This window comes from Amblyomma maculatum, chromosome 1, assembly GCF_055883805.1.
Source record: "Amblyomma maculatum isolate TAMU_Amacu chromosome 1, ASM5588380v1, whole genome shotgun sequence".
NCBI classification, from domain to species: Eukaryota; Metazoa; Arthropoda; class Arachnida; order Ixodida; family Ixodidae; genus Amblyomma; species Amblyomma maculatum.
The window spans coordinates 131,011,893-131,034,594 of record NC_139344.1 but is presented as its reverse complement, the minus strand read 5'-3'; the positions used below and the strand labels follow the sequence as shown (position 1 = coordinate 131,034,594).

Genomic DNA, 22,702 nt, shown 5'->3' with positions numbered 1-22,702 from the left:
AAAAGAAAAAATACTGTGCGTCGTGCAAGAGTGTCAAGTGCATCATTTGCTCCGAGCGGCAAAAACAGATACTATAGGTATCTATCCATCTAAAGGAAATATGCATTTTGAAATGTACCTACTGAAGTTTGCACCCAGCCTGTAACGCAGCAGTGGTAGCTGCAATGAGGATTTCTTCGGTGCGTGATTGCTTTAGTTGTGCCGGGGCCTGAAGGTGATGTATTTTGTCGTTTCTTTTCTTAATGTGCGAAAGGGGTAGGTAGCTTAGATATCACAGGCGGCTGTGTGCGCAAGGCCGTAATATTTAGCATGTTTTATCGTGACTGCCACCTGACTAACAAGAAAAAAATGCGGCGTTTTAATGCACTGCCGTTCGCGAGCCTCATGACCAGATAACTGCTCGGCTCGCGAACGGCGGTGCATCACAACAGACGGCCAATTTTTTTTTCCTTTTGGTCAGGCGGCAGTCGTGATAAAACATGCTAAATATTACGGTGTGGCGTACACAGCCACCTGTGATATCTGTGCTACCCGGCCCCTTGTCATCAGACGCGCCGAACAAATGCTCATTGCGGCTATGACTGCTGGGTTACAGGCTTGGTGCAAACTCCGTTAGATACTTTTCATCATGCACATTTCCTTTAGATGCATACATACCTGTAACGAAATGTTTTTCCACAGTCGAGCGTACGCAGTCGGTTGCTAAGGTCAGCCATTCACATCTTGACGCTTGGTGGCCCTAATTCAAGCTTCATGTCGTTGGTCGCGGCTCGCTGAAGGAAACCTGAAAAACCGTGTCTTGCAATTCGGCACGCTTAGAGAGTGGCAACCGTACGCGGCAGGTGTGGTTTGCATTGTTTTGCCAAGCCTGTGGCGGTCACCGTGCCGCCCGGCGCCGCCAGCCCCTGTGCACTGGCGACGCCGTTGACGCCGTCCAATGTGTTTCCGTCGTTCGCTGCTACGACTTCGCTCATGCGCATAAAATTAGCGCAAAAGGCGGATTGGGCAGAGTTAGTTTTTCTTCAGGAGTGCATGTCATATATTCTGCATTCTTCAGTGCACCCTTCAGTTGAGTGCCATGCTTTCAGCTTTTGTCACTAGATGGTGCCACAGTGTTTTGAACTCCTTAGATGAAGTGCTGATTGAGCCCACTAAAACTTTCATTGAAGAGGTGTTGTACAGATTTTAAACAGAAGTGGGTTCCTCTTACACTGAAAACGTCTGACGGGTTAAATTTACAATATTTGTTTTTTCTAGTGTTTTGTCTACCACCAGCATCAGGCTACATAAAAGCATGCTTATTCACGGATAAATTGAATTCTGGGCAAAATTATGTGCAGCATTTTTTATAAAACCACTCTGCAGTTTACAACAGACGTTCCATTGTGCCGATTTGAGGCCTAAATTTCAGTGTTCTGTCCTTACAAACCAGAAAAGCCAAACTTTCAGTGCCTCAGCAAAATATTCACTTGTTGTGATATATAAGTTTTCACAAAAATATGGTGGATGTATGTTTGATGGACGATAGTCTGCGTGCATTGGTAATAAAATTCATTCTTGGCTGTTCATGTGTGTGAGTAAAGTGCATTGTGTTGACTTAAAAAAAAAAAGTCACCTTCCGTTCTCTTACAGCTGGTAATTGGGGAAGAAGAGCACGAAGTGGTTCAGCGTGTATTGGTAATAAAATTCATTCTTGGCTGTTGGTGTGTGTGAGTAAAGTGCATTGTGTGGACTTAAAAAAAAAAAAATCACCTTCCGTTCTCTTACAGCTGGTAATTGGGGAAGAAGAACTGGGAGCGGTTCAAGGATGTCAAGTATCCAACAGTATGTTGACGACATGGGCCCTCCTAAAAGTGCGTAGTGTTTAGAGAAGCCTGTTTCTATTTAAAAGCATTGGAATGATTTGCTTGACAATCTATTTGTTTTACCCCCATTTCTGCTCGTTTTTTAATGGTGTTTGTGTGTGTGCGTAGTAAGTAGGAGGCGTCGTGCTCTGGAGTGTGTGGGCTCTCTTAGTAGATGTTGTAGAAGAAGCAGGGCGAACACCAGGACGCCTCTCACTTCATTTAATCCCAGCTATTTCCTCGACTCTCAATCTTCCAACATGGCGCTCAGTCTCTACCTCGCGCGCTCCGAGTCCCTCAAGATCACTTCTTCCTCCTCATCCTTCTGCTTGCCGATTCCTATGCGAATCTGCAACACGCTCTGCACCCTGAGATGAGAGGTATCTCGAAGACCACCAACACTGCAGAACAAGGTTGATCCATAAGAGGCGTGCAGCACAGACTCAAATCACTCCGTAGCACCATCCCTGCATCAGCTCGCAACTCGTGCTTGAAACAAACTGCCGTTTCTGTGTATGGTCCGAGGGCTGTAGCTGTCATCATCAGCAAATCTAGTGCCAGCTCCTAGTGCCCCCGCAAAGCTGAGGTTTATAATGCAGTAGCCAGCAGGCCTAGCTGCCTGCCCTTTTTCTTTCTGCGTTGCGTGCAGTTTGCCTATGGTCGGTTGCGCAGCGAGGTAGTCCCGCCCTCTTTTTTGTGTGTGTCGCGGATGATTTTATTGCGAAGTTCGTATGAGATGTGACTATGACTGCAGCCGGCGAAATGTCGGGAAGGTAGGAACGCAGCTTTCACTGCAAGAAATTGACGGAGAGAAAAAGAGAATCGGCCCCTGCAGACAGCTAGCATTGCCCCATCGCATGCCGCGATCATATTGAAAGATTGAGACAAGATTTTCAAAATTCTGAGCACTAAAGATGAGGTTATATCGAACATTGGCGTTTTTTTTTTTCTTTTCTTTTTTTCACATGGACAAAGTTTGTACTTTCATCGCTCGGTGCAAGCACGCATCCAGTGAGGTGTTGCGGAAAGTAGGTGTATGTACTATAGTAATAGAATGTAGTGCGTGGTAGTTTGCGGCACTCGGCAGAAGAAGAGCAATTGATTTCTTTAAATAAATCAGCATTGAAGTTAGTACAACAGTTTCATTTGAGGCTTTGCTTTCCTACAATTGTGCCTACTGCCAAGGTATGCCATTTTTTTACCTAGGTTTGACTGCTGGCTTTTGTAGCATATTTTTCATTACAACATTTCAATTCTTTGCGGTTTCGCAGTGTTTGTTATATCGAGATTTGACTGTACGAAGTTGGTCCTGCCAAGCATCTGTGCTGCGCCTTTCATTTGGCGCTTTCTCTAACGCCGCACCCCACAACATACAGAAGCAGACGCAGTACAGCAGGCACCAGTGGCATTTCAAATTAGTTGCATGAATACTTTGAAAATTGCATAAAGACAAACAACTGAGGTGACGTCATATTGAGAACACTGTTACATCACTGTAGTACCTCACGTGATCACATTCGGGAAAATATCAGTTATTTTCAAAATCCGCCTTTTGCGGGACGATATGGTGCCATCATGGGGGAGTGGGCGAGAAACACATTGGACGGCAGTGTAGCAGACGACGCGAAAGTGCACCAAACGAAAAGGCCACGCCAACGCAGGTAGAAAGTGAAACTCCCCCCTTTTTTGGCCTCGGGGCAGAAAGTAGAGAGTGATTGAAGTATATCATGTTCACGCAGTATGGGGGAATGTACAGCATTTTCACAATCCACTCAATCAGTTCAGTTCAGGCGTTCAGTCGTGTCCGACTCTTCGTGACCCTATGGACCATGTCACGCCACGCTTTCCGGTCTCTCACTATCTTCTTAACATCACATAGCTTCATCTGCAATGCCTCGAGAATGCCATCTAACCATCGCGTTCGCTGCCTACCCCTTCTCCGGCGACCCTCAACCTTTCCCAACATCAAATCTTTCTCCAGCGACTCCTCTCTTCTCATCAGATGACCAAAGTAGCTGAGCTTTAACTTTAGAATTTGACCCTCCAATGAGCAGTCAGGGTTTATGGTCGACAATATCGACTGATTTGATCTTCTGGCAGTCCAAGGAACTCTTAAGAGTCTTCGCCAGCACCACAATTCAAACGCGTCAATTCTTCGGCGGTCAGCCTTTTTCACAGTCCAACTCTCGCATCCATACATCACAACTGGAAAGACCATAGCACGGGTTATACGGATCTTGGTTGGCAGACTAATGTCTCTGCTCTTTACTAGGTGGTCAAGGCTAACCATTGCTCTCTTTCCCAGAAGCAGGCGTCTCCTAATTTCATGGCTGCAGTCTCCTTCCGAGGTAATCTTGGCGCCCAAGAACAGAAAATCTGTCACAGCTTCCACTTCTTGTCCATTGATGCTCCAGGACTTGATAGGGCAAGACGCCATGATCTTCGTCTCTTTAATGTTCAGTTTAAGCCCAAACTTCTCACTCTCTTCTTGTACGCGCATCAGAAGTCTCTTGAGTTCCACTTCACTTTCTGCCATTAAAGTGGTATCATCCGCATATCTAAGGTTGTTGATACGTTTTCCAGCTGAAGACTCGTCCAGACCGGCCTTTCTCATGATGCACTCTGCATATAGGTTAAATAGGCAGGGCGACAGTATGCAGCCTTGCCTCACCCCTTTCTCAATCGGAAACCAATCAGTAAGACCATGCCCAGTTCTGACTGTGGCCTCTTGCCCTTCATAAAGGTTCCTGAGGAGACAGATGAGGTGAATTGGAACTCCCATCTCTTGGAGAGCTTGCCACAATCAATAAAGCAGAAGTAAATCGGTTTCTGGAACTCTTGCTTTTTCCATGATCCAGCGAAGGTTGGCAATTTGGTCTCTAGTTCCTCTGCCCTTGCGAAACGCAGCTTGCACGTCCGGAAGCTCCCGATCCACATACTGCTGCAGCCTACCTTGGAGGATTTTTAACATCACCTTGCTAGCATGCGAAATAAGCGCGATCGTGCGGTAGTTGGAACAATCTTTGGCACTGCCTTTCTTTGGAATGGGGATGTAAACTGACCTCCTCCAATCCTGTGGCCACTGCAGGGTTGTCCAAATCTTTTGACATAATGTATGCAGTGTGTTAACAGCGTCGTGGTTGAGGTTTTGAAGCAACTCAGCTGGAATACCATCAATTCCGCTAGCTTTGTTCTTGGCAAGGCTGGCTAAGGCTCGTTCAACTTCACTCTTCAGGATGCCCGGCTCGAGATCAGTAATCACAACCAGCTTATGTTGGGTTTGCACATCCGGATCCTTCTTGTACAGTTCTTCTGTGTATTCCTGCCACCTCTTCTTCATCTCTGAGGCTTCAGTGAGGTCCTTGCCTCGTTTGTCCTTTATCACGCCCAGCTTAGCACAGAAGCTTCCTTTGATATCTTTGATTGTCTTATACAGAGCTCTTGTGTTCCTTAATTGGCTGTTGTCCTCAACTGCTTGACACTGTATGTTCAGGAAGGCATTCTTATCTCTCCTTGCTATTTTCTGAAAATCCGCATTGAGAACCTTGTATCTTTCTCTTTCCCCCATACCTTTTGCCATCCTCCTTTCCTCAGCTATTTGCAAAGCCTCTTCAGATAACCAGTTTGCTTTTTTGCATTTCTTTTGCTTTGGAACTACCTTAGTAGCAACTTCTTGTATTATATCACGAACATCAGTCCACATCTCTTTGGGCTCTTTTAGGGTTAGATCTAATTCTTGAAATCGATTCCTCACTTCCACAGCATATTCTAATGGAATCTGATCCAGATCATACCTGAAAGGCCTTCTAGTTTTCTGCGTTTTCCTCAATCGAAGCTTAATTTTGGCAACAAGAAGCTGATGATCGGTGCCACAATCGGCCCCAGGCCTTGTTTTTACTGCTTGTATAGCGCTTCTCCATCTCTGCCGGCAAATAATATAATCGATCTGATTCCTGTACAGACCGTCCGGTGAAATCCATGTGTACAGGCGCCTCTTGTGCTGTTGAAAATGAGTATTCGCTATGGTCAGGTTGTTTTCTTGACAGAACTCTACTAGCCTCTGCCCAGCTTCACTTGGCTCACCAAGACCGAACTTGCCTGTAATTCCGGATATTTCTTCACTCCCGACCTTAGCATTCCAGTCTCCTATGAGAAAAACGACGTCTGATGATGGGGTGCGGTCTAAAAGGCATTGTAGGTCCGCATAAAATCTCTCAACGTCAGCTTCTTCAGCGCTTCTTCAGCAGCAGTGGTCGGTGCATAGACTTGGATAACTGTTATGTTGAAAGGGTGACCTTGGATCCGAAGTGAAATCATTCGGTCGTTTTTGGGGTTGTACCCTAGCACTGCTTTGCCCATTCTTCTGTTTACTATGAGAGCGACCCCATTCCTTCTCTTGGATTCGTGCCCACAATAAAAGACATAATGGTCGCCGGAGTTAAATTCTCCCATTCCGGTCCACTTGAGTTCGCTGATACCCAAGATATCAATGTTCAATCTGTCCATTTCTCGCTTGACGATATCCAGTTTACCTTGCGTCATAGATCTTACATTCCATGTTGCTATGTGATATATCTCCTTGCAACATCGGACTTTCCGGTCGCTTCCCGACACATCCACAACTGAGCATCCTTTTGGCTTTAGCCCAGCCGCTTCATTCGTCCTGGAGCTACTAGGAATCGCCCTTTGTTCATCCCCAGTAACATGTGGGACGCCTTCCAACCTGGGGGGCTCATCTTCCGGCGCCATATCGATAATGGTATTGTGACTGGCCATAGGGTTTTCTTGGCAGGAAATACTGGAGTGGGTTGCCATTACCTTCTCCAGTGAATCACATTTTGTCAGAACTCTCTGCCGTGACCTGTCTTCTTGGGTGGCCCTACACAGCAGAGCTCACGACTTCATCGAGTTTCGCAAGCCCCTCCGCCACGACAAGGCAGTGATCCATGAATCCACTCATAATGCACGCATATACTATCTTCGTATTGTAAAAGCGTGTAGCGCGGGCCGTGTTCGACGTGACAGAATGGGACGCTCTCAGCGTGCAGGTTTTCGACAGACAGGAGAGCGCGGAGGCAGAGAGACAGAGAGAGGGATCTCAAAGGCCAAAGCAGCCAGGGCTTTGTTGATGCTGCAGAGCTAGGTGGAATCGTCTCCTGTGACTTTGGCATGGTGCAATGGGCGTCGCTTCCTCCTCGCGTCATCTACAATCGTGCAGCTATTGTCCTGGCCAGAATGCACACCTGCAGGAAACGAACGGCATTTTTCTGGCTAAGGATGATTCAGGGCTCTAGCCGGTTTCTGCCCTCGGGAGTCGGAACGGATGTGGTCGCAGTGGTGAAAAGGTTCTCAGTGCACAGCGAATGGTCATTCTGTTGTGAAAGGATTCACAACCTTTCTGCCTCCGCCGCGATTTCTGCGGTATCGACTTGGTCACACATGTGCATCTCCTACATATCAGATGCGCATCTCAGTCAGGAACCAACCCTGTTCTACGTCCAGAGCGATCCACTCTGCAAGTGAACGAGCATGAACCCTCCAGGAGACTCATTTGTGCCGGGTGGTGTCCTTGCCGTTGCAAACGGTCGGACGAAGACGGCGATTATCAAGCTTCCTAACAAAGTGCATCTGATTGCGTACACCAAAGGAACAAAATCCGAATGCTTTGGTGTGGACGGAGGCGAGCCTTTAAGGTAAAAAAAAAAAAAAAAATACTGTGCGTCGTGCAAGAGTGTCAAGTGCATCATTTGCTCCGAGCGGCAAAAACACAGATACTACAGGTATCTATGCATCTAAAGGAAATATGCATTTTTAAATGCACCTACTGAAGTTTGCACCCAGCCTGTAACGCAGCAGTGGTAGCTGCAATGAGGATTTCTTCGGTGCGTGATTGCTTTAGTTGTGCCGGGGCCTGAAGGTGATGTATTTTGTCGTTTCTTTTCTTAATGTGCGAAAGGGCTAGGTAGCTTAGATATCACAGGCGGCTGTGTGCGCAAGGCCGTAATATTTAGCATGTTTTATCGTGACTGCCACCTGACTAACAAGAAAAAAATGCGGCGTTTTAATGCACTGCCGTTCGCGAGCCTCATGACCAGATCAACTGCTCGGCTCGCGAACGGCGGTGCATCGCAACAGACGGCCAATTTTTTTTTCCTTTTGGTCAGGCGGCAGTCGTGATAAAACATGCTAAATATTACGGTGTGGCGTACACAGCCACCTGTGATATCTGCGCTACCCGGCCCCTTGTCATCAGACGCGCCGAACAAATGCTCATTGCGGCTATGACTGCTGGGTTACAGGCTTGGTGCAAACTCCGTTAGATACTTTTCATCATGCACATTTCCTTTAGATGCATACATACCTGTAACGAAATGTTTTTCCACAGTCGAGCGTACGCAGTCGGTTGCTAAGGTCGGCCATTCACATCTTGACGCTTGGTGGCCCTAATTCAAGCTTCATGTCGTTGGTCGCGGCTCGCTGAAGGAAACCTGAAAAACCGTGTCTTGCAATTCGGCACGCTTAGAGAGTGGCAACCGTACGCGGCAGGTGTGGTTTGCATTGTTTTGCCAAGCCTGTGGCGGTCACCGTGCCGCCCGGCGCCGCCAGCCCCTGTGCACTGGCGACGCCGTTGACGCCGTCCAATGTGTTTCCGTCGTTCGCTGCTACGACTTCGCTCATGCGCATAAAATTCGCGCAAAAGGCGGATTGGGCAGAGTTGGTTTTTCTTCAGGAGTGCATGTCATATATTCTGCATTCTTCAGTGCACCCTTCAGTTGAGTGCCATGCTTTCAGCTTTTGTCACTAGATGGTGCCACACTGTTTTGAACTCTTAGATGAAGTGCTGATTGAGCCCACTAAAACTTTCATTGAAGAGGTGTTGTACAGATTTTAAACAGAAGTGGGTTCCTCTTACACTGAAAACGTCTGACGGGTTAAATTTACAATATTTGTTTTTTCTAGTGTTTTGTCTACCACCAGCATCAGGCTACATAAAAGCATGCTTATTCACGGATAAATTGAATTCTGGGCAAAATTATGTGCAGCATTTTTTATAAAACCACTCTGCAGTTTACAACAGACGTTCCATTGTGCCGATTTGAGGCCTAAATTTCAGTGTTCTGTCCTTACAAACCAGAAAAGCCAAACTTTCAGTGCCTCAGCAAAATATTCACTTGTTGTGATATATAAGTTTTCACAAAAATATGGTGGATGTATGTTTGATGGACGATAGTCTGCGTGCATTGGTAATAAAATTCATTCTTGGCTGTTCATGTGTGTGAGTAAAGTGCATTGTGTTGACTTTAAAAAAAGAAGTCACCTTCCGTTCTCTTACAGGTGGTAATTGGGGAAGAAGAGCACGAAGTGGTTCAGCGTGTATTGGTAATAAAATTCATTCTTGGCTGTTCATGTGTGTGAGTAAAGTGCATTGTGTTGACTTAAAAAAAAAAGTCACCTTCCGTTCTCTTACAGCTGGTAATTGGGGAAGAAGAGCACGAAGTGGTTCAGCGTGTATTGGTAATAAAATTCATTCTTGGCTGTTCATGTGTGTGAGTAAAGTGCATTGTGTTGACTTAAAAAAAAAAAGTCACCTTCCGTTCTCTTACAGCTGGTAATTGGGGAAGAAGAGCACGAAGTGGTTCAGCGTGTATTGGTAATAAAATTAATTCTTGGCTGTTCATGTGTGTGAGTAAAGTGCATTGTGTTGACTTAAAAAAAAAAGTCACCTTCCGTTCTCTTACAGCTGGTAATTGGGGAAGAAGAGCACGAAGTGGTTCAGCGTGTATTGGTAATAAAATTCATTCTTGGCTGTTGGTGTGTGTGAGTAAAGTGCATTGTGTGGACTTAAAAAAAAAAAAATCACCTTCCGTTCTCTTACAGCTGGTAATTGGGGAAGAAGAACTGGGAGCGGTTCAAGGATGTCAAGTATCCAACAGTATGTTGACGACATGGGCCCTCCTAAAAGTGCGTAGTGTTTAGAGAAGCCTGTTTCTATTTAAAAGCATTGGAATGATTTGCTTGACAATCTATTTGTTTTACCCCCATTTCTGCTCGTTTTTTAATGGTGTTTGTGTGTGTGCGTAGTAAGTAGGAGGCGTCGTGCTCTGGAGTGTGTGGGCTCTCTTAGTAGATGTTGTAGAAGAAGCAGGGCGAACACCAGGACGCCTCTCACTGCATTTAATCCCAGCTATTCCCACGACTCTCAATCTTCTAACATGGCGCTCAGTCTCTACCTCGCGCGCTCCGAGTCCCTCAAGATCACTTCTTCCTCCTCATCCTTCTGCTTGCCGATTCCTATGCGAATCTGCAACACGCTCTGCACCCTGAGATGAGAGGTATCTCGAAGACCACCAACACTGCAGAACAAGGTTGATCCATAAGAGGCGTGCAGCACAGACTCAAATCACTCCATAGCCTACATTCTGTCCAAGTTCTTTCGAGCGTTCTTCTAAACTACATATAGGAGTATGTACTGCTCAACCACCTGGGTAGGTTTCCTGTAGCCGTAGGCATGCCTTGCTTCCGGAACTCTGCAACGACGTCCAGGGGTTCAGGTTCTGTTAACTGCGACCAGAGCACCACCCCTGCTGGTATCATCTTTGACACCACTTGCTTGTGTCCAGGTGATTTCATTGCACAGCTCGAAGTTCTAGACACACATCCTTGAAGTCAACACTGACAATACTCGTGCACAAACACTAGCACAACGCAGCATAACACGTTGATGCAACCCTCGGTTTCCACCATGCTCTTTTCCTGCGCACTGGCCTTCTCTTCCAGAGTCTGTGAAACAGCGGTAGCCAATTTTTCAGGCTGTTCGAAGGTTCGTTGACTTTTTATTTTTGTTGTGTGGTTATTTTTTAGGGCACAGCTAGCTCATTGGCGCCCGTTCCTGGGTTTTGCGTGTCTGTCGGCGTCAGCCGCATTGGCCTCGTAACCCAGCTCCGCTCCCTTTTCAGCCCCCCAGTTCGAGCCGGCGCTTTGGCAATCGGAGCGTCGATAGAACACGTGCGCAGCAACCGGAGAATACGAGGAAAGGAGGGGGGGGAGGTCGCTGCCTGGGCGGCGAAGAGATAGCGGCGACTGATTGATGCCGCTGACGTCGCTAGCGAGTCAAGACAACGTGACTGCGTAGAGAGAGAGAGGGTGGTTCTTGTTGGGGATGATGAAAGAGGGGTTCGGCACATTCATCTGTTTCCTCAGAGACGAGGGATCACGCCGCCGTAACTGTGTAGACTGTGTTGAACGCTGTCGCCGCCATGCAGAAAAAGGAGGAGGGGGTTGCCCCCTGTTCTTGCGTGGTGGCGAGGGTGCTCTCCGCTTGCCGAGACGTCGGCTGGCTATCAGCGGATCACGGTGCCTGCATCCCATTCTCTCTCGCTTCACTCGCTAGCGGCGTCAGCGCCCTCTATCTGTACAACGGGCCCATGCACTGCCTCCTGCAACCTCCCGATAACTCAATTGCTCTCTTCGATTTTCTGACCGTAAAGCTTCTTTTATGACTGCATAAATTGTTAGTGGAGTGTTTTTTGAAGGAATGCACGTGAAAAATAAAAAAAAGGTTGCCTGTAATTGTACATTTGCGTCTTGCTCGAAATCTTTCCCTCAATCTATCGAAAAGGTGAAACAGCTGATGAGCTGCTCTCAAATTTCGCATTAATAAGTAATGTAATCGTGGGCAGTTTTTTTCATTGTTTTTGCAGGTTATGAACAAATAATTTCATTTATCTTTTGAACTAATTGGCCAGTTTGAAAAATGGTGACATATTTGAAATTGGTGCAAGAAACAATCAGGATATTGTCGCAGGAACACGTGCGCAGGCTTTTTATTTTTGTTGTGTGGTTATTTTTTAGAGCACAGCTCTTTGGCGCCCGTTGCTGGGTTTTGCGTGTCTGTCGGCGTCAGCCGCGTTGGCCTCGTAACCCAGCTCTGCTCCCTTTTCAGCCGCCTAGTTCGAGCCGGCGCTTTGGCAACCGGAGCGTAGCAGGAACACGTGCGCAGCAACCGAAGAATACGAGGAAAGAAGTGGGGGTCGCTGCAAAACCCAACGCGATTCGATAGCTCCTCACTGCATGCCCGCACCGACCAAGAGCCTCCCAGTCGCTAACGTCTCCATCTTGCTTCCCCTGCAGCTGCGTTGGTGGTCTTCGAGATACCTCTCATCTCAGGGTGCAGAGCGTGTTGCAGATTCATATAGGAATCGGCAAGCAGAAGGATGAGGAGGAAGAAGTGATCTTGAGGGACTCGGAGCTCGCGAGGTAGAGACTGAGCGCCATGTTGGTGAAAATTTGGTGAAAATTTAAGAAAAATAGCTTTAAAAGTCAGTCCCCCCTTAACAAGCTAACTGGAGAGGGATAGCATCAGGCAACATTGTGTCAGCCCATTTTTTAGCATAAAACAAAGTACAGTGTCACTCAGGGAATTTTACAAATGCACTCAGGGAATTTGTAAACAGCAGTTTGGTAGACACCCTGCAATTGCAGAGGATGCAGGTAAGCCGATAACAAATTTTTCTGAAACGAGTAAAAAAGTTTTAGCTTTGTTCTCATTTTCAAGCTCTTTAAGTAAAGCCACCATTGCTTTGCATTTAATCTATGGATTGAAGCCCTGCATTCCACCTTTTAATGTTCTTGGCCTATTGCAGTCATGTATAGAGCAGCACGTATAGAAACATATGTTCTGGCCCAAGTCATAACAGGAATAGGACAATGAGCAACAAGCAACAAATGCTTAATGGGAAAGAATAAAGGCTTGGTTTGGTTCAGAGGGTTTAACGTACCAAAGTGACAGAATCTGTGGGACGGGACAGTGCAGTGCTCATGATTTCCTCCCCATGCGTTTTACGTGCTCAGACATCAAAATATGCATAGGTGCCTTGGGTTTCGCCTCCATCGAGAAGCGGTGGCCGCTAGCGGGATTCGATCATGCATACTTGGGTAAAGCAGGCGAAGGCTCTTATTTCAAGGCCATCAAAGAGAGTTTCTAAAGTATAATGTTTTCAATTCTTAATATTGCTACCTGTCGTTTACTCTCTGATAGATCTAGATTTCATATATATGTGACGTTATATATCAGCATTGCCTCAGTAGTGAATTGTTTTCGATAGGAAGGTCTGGATGCATTCTGAAGAAATCAAGGCAGATATAATTATGCGTCTTGCCAGTGTTCAAGTCGATTTTCATTTGATGTTTAGATTTAGTGTTTGCTGCAATAATATGGTATTTGTTTGGATGAAAAGCAGTTTCCTTATATGTGCCACATATGTTCAATAAATTTGTGTTGACCTCTAAACAGGGTAAGTAACTTCACTCTATGGTGATAAGCAATCGTTGGCCATGCTGGCTCCGTCGCCGGTGTAATGCGAAAGTTCAGTGTGTCGATAAGATAAGAAACCTATAACTATAACCTTTAACATATAAGAAAACTGCCTTTCATCCGCATGATATGTTCAATAAATTTGTGTTAACCTCCTACACATGAGCTGCACAAAAGGCAGCAAACAACCATTTCTGCTTATTCATGACACGTAGACTCTTCTGGCACTAGAATTAAACTGGACGGTAGATGTGGATTGTTTTGATGGCGGGTCAAATGTATGAGCTCTTTGTAATAATTTGCAAAACATAAACAATATAACCGGATACTTTTCCTTGCTGTATAGCATTCGCGGAGCCCCTGCCGGCTGCACCTGGATATGTTTCAAATAAAAACGACATGTCAAAGAAGCAGAGGCAGCAGATATACAGCACCATGAGATGCAAGGTAAGTGAAGTTGTTTACATGATGCACACTTTGACGTTTTTGCCGGCTACCCCATGTATCCTCCGTGTGCACTTCTGTGGTAACAGAAACTGAAGAACAGCTCATGGAGTTCATACATCTAATGCAGTTCTTAGTAGCCGGTACTGTTTCACTACTTTTTTACACATCATATGAGCATCAGGCTGCTTGCTTTCACCTCTCACTTTTACAAAACCACGTAACAGCCCATAGTAGTCTGTGGTGCCAGCTCATCACGCCTCCCGCCACACTCTCCATCAGCTATTCAAATTCGTGGAAGGAAATTTGTGTCACGTAAACTAAGAACTTTTCACAACTAAGACCTTTCATGTGCTTGTTTCAAAATTAACCTGAGAACATACTACATTTGTTGTATACCGTGCTTCTCTAGATAGGCACAGCATTTTTCCTCTGCCGCCGGTGCGGTGGCGTTCTTCCGACAATACAGTGGCAGCTTCTATAGCCCGAGCACAAAACGCTCAACATGCCACCATCCTCACAAGGCCTTATCGTGAGCTGTGTGCCTTAATGTATAGAACTTTACGTTTGAAACGACTTGCCAGTTCTGCAAGTCTTGAATTCACTGGGTTAATGCCAGCTAAATGTTTTTAATGCACCTTATTTACATTTTGCCTAACCGTGCGAAATTTTTTTTTTTTTTTCCACAAAAAAATTCCTGTTGCACCTTTCTTTTGTGTGTGTGTGTATGCTTGTGCAACACTTGTAGTGCTTGATGGAGGGATTTAGGGGGTTTGACTTCTGTGCCCAAGGATGCAGGATGAATTCCCGGCCACGGCGGCTGTTTTTTGATGGAGGCAAAAAGCAAGGCACCCATGTGCTGTGCTATGTCGGTGCATGTTAAAGATCCCCATGGGGATGAAATTTCCGGAGTCCTCCTCTTTGGCATTGCTCATGTTTTTTTGGGGGACGGTAAAGGGACTGAACACTGCCCAAAATATGTCTTGATATTATTGTAGGAATGAGAAGGCCCTGCATCATGGTACACATCAAGCACTACAATATGAAAGAAACAAGGCCTTACGATTTTAAGGCAAAAGCCTTTAAAGGGCTCATGACAGCTACAACAGCATAAAATGATTATTGCGTTTCACTCCTCACACATTATATTACAAATCCTCGGAATTTGAGCTCATTCCGTGCAGTAGATAGTTTTAAAGTTAATTTTGATTATTAATATCGGAATCTGCTTTCTGGTCTGGCAACCATTGGCGGCTGACGTCACGTCAACATTTACGTCCCCATGTCGTCTGCTATTAGCGGTGCCGGCTTCGCTCTTGCATGCACGTTGTAGATGGTGGTCATTGAGTTTTTTTTTTCTTCAGCAAAAATATTTTGTTGACATATCCTCTTTTCATTGTGGAGCCTTCATTATAATACGCAACCTTAGAGATTCTTGGACTTGTTTTGGGTTTCTTCTAGTGATTGCTGAGGAGGCTGAAATCGATGACTCATGCATATAATTAAGGTATGCAATCAAAAGCGTATTTTTCTTACGTTATGAGAGGTAGCTTTTTTTAGCAACAAGCACTCCCGCATATAAAAAGGCACTTGTCCAATGTTTCCTTCGGCCGTACATGTGCATGTGCCATGAAAATGAGGAGGGGATAGCATTGTGTTCCTGATTGTTGAGCTATTGCCGTCGCTCCTTGGGTCCAAAAACTGAAAGTCAATATAAAACGAGTATACATGTGCATGTGCCGTGAAAATGGGGAGGGGATAGCATTGTGTTCCTGATTGTTGAGCTATTGCCGTCGCTCCTTGGGTCCAAAAACTGAAAGTCAATATAAAACGAGTATACCTCGACGCGAGAGCATGCGTTACATAATTAGAGGAGCAGCCAAATCTTTTGAACGAATCGCTACCTCGTGACTTGCTGATATATGCACGTGTTAGACTGAATTATTTTCGGCTGTAAAGCATTTCTGCAAAACTATGTTCAGTCTGGCCACGGCCAGCTCACAAAAGTATGTGCTGCCGCTTCAGTCCTGTCATGGCAAAACCCAACGCGATTCGATAGCTCCTCACTGCATGCCCGCACCGACCAAGAGCCTCCCAGTCGCTACCGTCTCCTTCTTGCTTCCCCCGCAGCTGCGCCCGTGATTGCGACAGACTCCCAAGCCTCACCTTCCGTTTTTCTTGTGCTTCTCCAGCAAATCACTCTTGAATGTTTCAACATAAGCATACACCATTTAGTATTTAGTGTGTGAACCCTAAACTCAACAGGAATGCGCTGATTTGCAGAATACGACTGCGCCCCCAGCTTGTTGTTTATAGCTTTTGAATTGACTGGATGTATGCTCCTCGTTCGCACGGCATAAAATGTGAGCTGAGCTAGCAATACCAAAACTATCCACTTGTTTTCGCAACAGTTGCACCTTGATTTGTTCACAAGCTGCAACTGCGCTGCAAGAACCGTTAATGCTACGTCCCCTGCCTGCGCCGAGTATACACACAAGTGGCACTGACAGCTGCCAGCTGCGCTCGCTATAGACAGGGTCACATATATCGGCACTTCCCGCTCTATGTGCAGTCGTGGATTTATGGTCGCTACGGCCAGATCTACACTCGATGGCCACATACAACCGCTAAAGCTTGTGAATGCGCACTCCGTAATTGCCAAAACTCTAGACCCGTTGTGCATACTCGCGCTAGGCCTACTCGTCGCTAAATGAGCTGGCAGTTCGTGCCGATTAACATTTCTAGCCAAGGTCATTACTGATGACAAGGGGGAACACACTTCTCCTAGGAGAGAATGCAATTGTAGACATTTCATGTGTTTTTAGTTGCTTAGAAGAAACATCTTTCCTGAACAAGCTATGATATCTTAACACTTCATTCTTTCTAATAAAAAAAAAAAAAGCATATTATACCTCGAGCTTGGCGCATGATAGCCTGAGTTGCTTATGCACCATAAAACACAACACAACAAACAAAAAACAGAAGATGTAGCTTCTTGTTTTCATTTTTCTAACTCGGCAAGCTACAGACAAGCGCAGCATCAGGCTGTTCACTCGAGTATTGGGTGTCAAATTCTCGCTCGGCCTCCGATCCGACCAAAACAGATCGGATGACCGGCCGGAAATTAGTTAGAGCACGAGCAGTTTGCGTATTCAGAGGTGCACTCTTAAATTACATTGTCTACTGCTTCCCACCTTTCACTCAGACTAAAAGACCTGCACCTTAAGAAAAACTCTCGTCTTGGAAAGAGCCTGAACATGCTGCTCTACTGTATACAGGGTAAGTAACTTCACACTACGGTGATAAGTAACCGTTGGCCTTGCTGGAGTCGTCGCCGGTATAATGCAAAAGTTCAGTGCGTCGATAAGATAAGGAACCTATAACTGTGCCGCCCACTGACTGTGACCGTGCCTTATGCTGAAGAGAACATGCCTTCACTATATCGCTTTTGTGCGGTAACATCGTCACCAAGCACTTCTGAATGAGGGACAACCGCTGTGTCAATCGTCCTAAGAAAACAAAGAGATATCCTTTGATATTGCAGACGACGCTCTGCCGGGTATCCTCCGTGGCGTCGCATGAGCATTTCGAAATGGCGGTTGCTCTTAGTGGGAGGAGCTTCCCAATTTTGATTTCTATCGCGGTTTTGTATAATATGAGCCGCACGCTAGGCACTAAGCCGCACGCTAGGCACTAAAACTTTGCGAGTAGAATCACGGACCTGTATAATATTCACAGAAGTATAAAACGGCAATACATCGAACAGGCCTGTCATCGCCCCTTTAAAGGCTCATGCTCGCAGCTATGCTAGTGTGTGTCCGTAATGCTTTCTTTAAGTTGGAAATAATAAAGATCAGACAAAAAGAATGCTTGCATCAGATAGAGGAGGAAAACATTGACCTAGAAGACAAGTTTGATGACTCTACATTGGTTAGTTAATTAGTTATAGTCAAAATTGCATCAAAATAGCGTGGACACCAATCGCATCCACCGAAATTGTCTCCGGTCATGTATAATAACTGGAACTGATGTCACCAGGTAGCAGGCGATTCATGCATATACATGTTTAATCTCATTATTGCGAACATCACATTAACGAATGTTTTAATAATCCCCAGCAGATTTTCGATATTTTCAATGCGTGGTGTCCCTTCTTCATCTCTGTCCTGTGTTTGGCGCTATAAAAATGGATCATTGAAAACACCAACTCGCCCAACAACTGCTTTTACTAAGGTAAAACCATTTCAGAATTATGAATTTCAAAATAACGATTATTTCAGAATAACGTGCGTATCTTATTTTTTCTTCTGTTATCTAGGAACATCAGTCTTACAAAATCGTCTTAAGCGCATCAGCTCGCAACTCGTGCGTGAAACAAACTGCCGTTTCTGTGTATGGTCCGAGGGCTGTAGCTGTCATCATCAGCACATCTAGTGCCAGCTCCTAGTGCCCCCACAAAGCTGAGGTTTATAATGCAGTAGCCAGCAGGCCTAGCTGCCTGCCTTTTTTCTTTCTGCGTTGCGTGTCGTTTGCCTATGGTTGGTTGCGCAGCGGGGTAGCCCCGCCCTCTTTTTTGTGTGTGTCGCGGATGATTTTATTGCGAAGTTCGTATGAGATGTGACTATGACTGCAGCCGGCGAAATGCCAGGAAGATAGGAACGCAGCTTTCACTGCAAGAAATTGACGGAGATAAAAAGCGAATCGGCCCCCTCCAGACAGCTAGCATTGCCCCATCGAATGCCGCGATCATATTGAAAGATTGAGACAAGATTTTCAAACTCCAGAGCACTGAAGATGAGGTTGTATTGAACATTGGCGTTCTTTTTTTCTTTTCTTTTTTTTCACATGGACAAAGTTTGTACTTTCATCGCTCGGTGCAAGCACGCATCCAGTGTGGTGTTGCGGAAAGTAGGTGTATGTACTATAGTAATAGAATGTAGTGCGTGGTAGTTTGCTGCACTCGGCAGAAGAAAAGCAATTGATTTCTATAAATAAATCAGCATTGAAGTTAGTACAACAGTTTCATTTGAGGCTTTGCTTTCCTACAATTGTGCCTTCTGCCGAGGTATGTCATTTTTTACCTAGGTTCGACTGCTGGCTTATAGCATATTTTTCACTACAACATTTCAAAATGAACAACTCTTTGCGGTTTCGCAGTCTTTGTTATATCGAGATTTGACTGTACGAAGTTGGTCCTGCCAAGCATCTGTGCTGCGCCTTTCATTTGGTGCTTTCTCTAACGCCGCACCACACAGCGTACAGACGCATTACAGCAGGCACCAGTGGCAATTCAAATTAGTTTGCATGAATACTTTGAAAATCGCATAAAAAAAAAAACAACTGTCGTGACATGATATTGAGAAACATTGTTACGCCGCACCACACAGCATACAGAAGCAGACACAGTACAGCAGGCACCAGCGGCATTTCAAATTAGTTGCATGAATACTTTGAAAATCGCATAAAGACAAACAACTGAGGTGACATCATATTGAGAACACTGTTACATCACTGTAGTACCTCACGTGATCACATTCGGGAAAATATCGGTTATTTTCAAAATCCGCCTTTTGCGGGACGATATGGTGCCATCATGCGGGAGTGGGCGAGAAACACATTGGACGGCAGTGTAGCAGACGACGCGAAAGTGCACCATACGAAAAGGCCACGCCAACGCAGGTAGAAAGTGAAAGCTCCCCCCTTTTTTGGCCTCTGGGCAGAAAGTAGAGAGTGATTAAAGTATATCATGTTCACGCAGTATGGGGGAGTGTACAGCATTTTCAGAATCCACTCCTGATGCACGCATATACTATCTTCGTATTGTAAAACCGTGTAGCGCGGGCCGTGTTCGACGTGACAGAATGAGACGCTCTCAGCGTGCAGGTTTTTGGCAGACAAGAAAGCGCGGAGGCAGAGAGACAGAGAGAGGGATCTCAAAGGTCAAAGCAGCCAGGGCTTTGTTGATGCTGCAGAGCTAGGTGGAATCATCTCCTGTGACTTTGAGCCCCGCATATGCGTAAGCTGTCTTGAGTTACCGAGCACAATGCGGTCACCGCGGCGCCGGCGTGGTGCAATGGGCGTCGCTTCCTCCTCGCGTCATCTACAATCGTGCAGCTATTATCCTGGTCGGAATGCACCCCTGCAGGAAACGAACGGCATTTTTCTGGCTAAGGATGATTCAGCGCTCTAGCCGGTTTCTGCCCTCAGGTGTCGGAACGGATGTGGTCGCAGTGGTGAAAAGGTTCTCAGTGCACAGCGAATGGTCATTCTGTTGTGAAAGGATCCACAACCTTTCTGCCTCCGGCGCGATTTCTGCGGTATCAACGACTTGGTCACACATGTGCATCTCAGTCAGGAACCAACCCTGTTCTACGTCCAGAGCGATCCACTCTGCAAGTGAACGAGCATGAACCCTCCAGGAGACTCATTTTTGCCGGGCGGTGTCCTTGCCGTTGCAAACGGTCGGACGAAGACGGCGATTATCAAGCTTCCTAACAAAGTGCATCTGATTGCGTACACCAAAGGAACAAAATCCGAATGCTTTGGTGCGGACAGAGGCGAGCCTTTAAGGTAAAAAAAAAAAAAAAATACTGTGCGTCGTGCAAGAGTGTCAAGTGCATCATTTGCTCCGAGCGGCAAAAACACAGATACTACAGGTATCTATGCATCTAAAGGAAATATGCATTTTGAAATGTACCTACTGAAGTTTGCACCCAGCCTGTAACGCAGCAGTGGTAGCTGCAATGAGGATTTCTTCGGTGCGTGATTGCTTTAGTTGTGCCGGGGCCTGAAGGTGATGTATTTTGTCGTTTCTTTTCTTAATGTGCGAAAGGGCTAGGTAGCTTAGATATCACAGGCGGCTGTGTGCGCAAGGCCGTAATATTTAGCATGTTTTATCGTGACTGCCACCTGACTAACAAGAAAAAAATTCGGCGTTTTAATGCACTGCCGTTCGCGAGCCTCATGACGAGATCAACTGCTCGGCTCGCGAACGGCGGTGCATCACAACAGACGGCCAATTTTTTTTTCCTTTTGGTCAGGCGGCAGTCGTGATAAAACATGCTAAGTATTACGGTGTGGCGTACACAGCCACCTGTGATATCTGCGCTACCCGGCCCCTCGTCATCAGACGCGCCGAACAAATGCTCATTGCGGCTATGACTGCTAGGTTACAGGCTTGGTGCAAACTCCGTTAGATACTTTTCATCATGCACATTTCCTTTAGATGCATACATACCTGTAACGAAATGTTTTTCCACAGTCGAGCGTACGCAGTCGGTTGCTAAGGTCGGCCATTCACATCTTGACGCTTGGTGGCCCTAATTCAAGCTTCATGTCGTTGGTCGCGGCTCGCTGAAGGAAACCTGAAAAACCGTGTCTTGCAATTCGGCACGCTTAGAGAGTGGCAACCGTACGCGGCAGGTGTGGTTTGCATTGTTTTGCCAAGCCTGTGGCGGTCACCGTGCCGCCCGGCGCCGCCAGCCCCTGTGCACTGGCGACGCCGTTGACGCCGTCCAATGTGTTTCCGTCGTTCGCTGCTACGACTTCGCTCATGCGCATCAAATTCGCGCAAAAGGCGGATTGGGCAGAGTTAGTTTTTCTTCAGGAGTGCATGTCATATATTCTGCATTCTTCAGTGCACCCTTCAGTTGAGTGCCATGCTTTCAGCTTTTGTCACTAGATGGTGCCACAGTGTTTTGAACTCCTTAGATGAAGTGCTGATTGAGCCCACTAAAACTTTCATTGAAGAGGTGTTGTACAGATTTTAAACAGAAGTGGGTTCCTCTTACACTGAAAACGTCCGACTACTGTCTGACGGGTTAAATTTACAATATTTGTTTTTTCTAGTGTTTTGTCTACCACCAGCATCAGGCTACATAAAAGCATGCTTATTCACGGATAAATTGAATTCTGGGCAAAATTATGTGCAGCATTTTTTATAAAACCACTCTGCAGTTTACAACAGACGTTCCATTGTGCCGATTTGAGGCCTAAATTTCAGCGTTCTGTCCTTACAAACCAGAAAAGCCAAACTTTCAGTGCCTCAGCAAAATATTCACTTGTTGTGATATATAAGTTTTCACAAAAATATGGTGGATGTATGTTTGATGGACGATAGCCTGCGTGCATTGGTAATAAAATTCATTCTTGGCTGTTCGTGTGAGTGAGTAAAGTGCATTGTGTTGACTTAAAAAAAAGTCACCTTCCGTTCTCTTACAGCTGGTAATTGGGGAAGAAGAACACGAAGTGGTTCAGCGTGTATTGGTAATAAAATTCATTCTTGGCTGTTGGTGTGTGTGAGTAAAGTGCATTGTGTGGACTTAAAAAAAAAAATCACCTTCCGTTCTCTTACAGCTGGTAATTGGGGAAGAAGAACTGGGAGCGGTTCAAGGATGTCAAGTATCCAACAGTATGTTGACGACATGGGCCCTCCTAAAAGTGCGTAGTGTTTAGAGAAGCCTGTTTCTATTTAAAGGCATTGGAATGATTTGCTTGACAATCTATTTTTTTTACCCCCATTTCTGCTCGTTTTTTAATGGTGTTTGTGTGTGTGCGTAGTAAGTAGGAGGCGTCGTGCTCTGGAGTGTGTGGGCTCTCTTAGTAGATGTTGTAGAAGAAGCAGGGCGAACACCAGGACGCCTCTCACTGCATTTAATCCCAGCTATTTCCTCGACTCTCAATCTTCCAACATGGCGCTCAGTCTCTACCTCGCGCGCTCAGTCCCTCAAGATCACTTCTTCCTCCTCATCCTTCTGCTTGCCGATTCCTATGCGAATCTGCAACACGCTCTGCACCCTGAGATGAGAGGTATCTCGAAGACCACCAACACTGCAGAACAAGGTTGATCCATAAGAGGCGTGCAGCACAGACTCAAATCACTCCGTAGCACCATCCCTGCATCAGCTCGCAACTCGTGCTTTAAACAAACTGCCATTTCTGTGTATGGTCCGAGGGCTGTAGCTGTCATCATCAGCAAATCTAGTGCCAGCTCCTAGTGCCCCCGCAAAGCTGAGGTTTATAATGCAGTAGCCAGCAGGCCTAGCTGCCTGCCCTTTTTCTTTCTGCGTTGCGTGCAGTTTGCCTATGGTCGGTTGCGCAG

At 46.0% G+C, this 22,702-nt stretch overlaps 1 long non-coding RNA gene across 1 annotated transcript; it reads left to right on the top strand.

Moving 5' to 3' along the window:
• The first annotated feature begins 13,324 nt into the window (after nucleotides 1–13,324).
• Nucleotides 13,325–21,874, top strand: LOC146203926 (uncharacterized). Its single transcript, XR_014702559.1, has 3 exons — nucleotides 13,325–13,605; nucleotides 16,808–16,881; nucleotides 21,823–21,874. It is a non-coding gene; the product is annotated as an uncharacterized LOC146203926 (long non-coding RNA).
• Nucleotides 21,875–22,702: the final 828 nt, after the last annotated feature.